The sequence below is a fragment of the Phragmites australis genome, chromosome 10, assembly GCF_958298935.1.
Source record: "Phragmites australis chromosome 10, lpPhrAust1.1, whole genome shotgun sequence".
Classification (NCBI taxonomy): Eukaryota; Viridiplantae; Streptophyta; class Magnoliopsida; order Poales; family Poaceae; genus Phragmites; species Phragmites australis.
In genome coordinates this window covers 33390365-33391671 of record NC_084930.1, presented here as the reverse complement: position 1 = coordinate 33391671, position 1307 = coordinate 33390365, and positions in this window count along the sequence as shown.

Here is a 1307-nt window from a genome sequence, read left to right as displayed (position 1 = left end):
TTCTTACTTCTAATTAAACCTTGATCTTCCTTTATTGTGTAGCTTGATACCTTTGGCTCAGCTATCAAAATGGACAGTCCAGAAGAAACACTTCAGAGGATCGCTCAAGACATGTTTCGCGAATGCATGGATGGATCCGGAAGTGGTGGTGGAAGCTTCTCCCCTTGTTTGGATGGTGATCTCCCTCCTTATTGATACCATGCATAGTTGCAATGTGGCTGGGAACTTTTGAGTCACAACTTGGAAGCTATTTTTTTTTTTGGTTGGACCACTCTGAGATTGGAATGTGACTTTTGGATTGCAACCATGCATAGTTGCAATGTGGCCTTAGACTGGAAGTTAATATAGTTCTGCTAGTTTAGAGGTATTTTGTGATGTTAATGTGCTACCTTTTAAGAGAAATATGTGTTGTGCTATGAGATGCTGTATTCTTCTAACATGTTAGTGGAATTATGGTGTTTTACGACCTATTTTTGATGCATTTGGCATGTATATGCACTGTATGGGGTAAATGTTTAAATGATGTTTGTTTCTTTTAGAAAAAACAATGATAGATCGTGCATATGAAGAATTTGTAGGAAAGGATTGCTATTTTCCTTGAACTGTCAAATCGTATGGGAAGTAACTTTACACTTAGGATTGCAAAGCCAGGTGGATGATAGCTCCCTACGGTGTAAGAATTGTAGGGAAAGAAATTTTCCCTAAGAATTTGATAGAAAACCGTAGGGCACACAATTTTTTCCTATAAAAGTTTTCCTATGAATCTTTTCCTACTAATATTTGTAGAGAGACATATTCTCTACGTTTTTTAATTGTTTCTTAGTAATTTTAACCGTAGGAAACATTGTAGTTTCTATTAGTAGTTTAGACTCCCTGATTACACCAATTTAGACCAAGCTTTTGCTAGTAGTAAAATCCTAAGTCAATCCTTGGTAGCCTTCCTACTTTGACGACCATGCCGGGTTTATCCGTACGTGCAAAGAAGTCGCGCTGTACTTCATCCCGTTTTCATACCAAGAACAAGAATTGACGAGAACAAGCATGGAGATTTCAAACACGATGGGTAGTAGAGAACTGTACCTCCAAGTTCCAACGATTTTCTTAATACCATGGCCGGAACAAATTGACTCTGTAGCTGCACTACACACGGTCATATTGCCTCTTAGCTAGGGACGACTACACGTACGTACGTATGCGTGCAATTCGAATATGTTTAAAGCAAATTAAAATTCGATATCTTCGAAGTTCCCGAAGTCAGCATCTAAGGTCTCAAAAAATGAAGCTATATAGGCATATCCTCCTTAGGT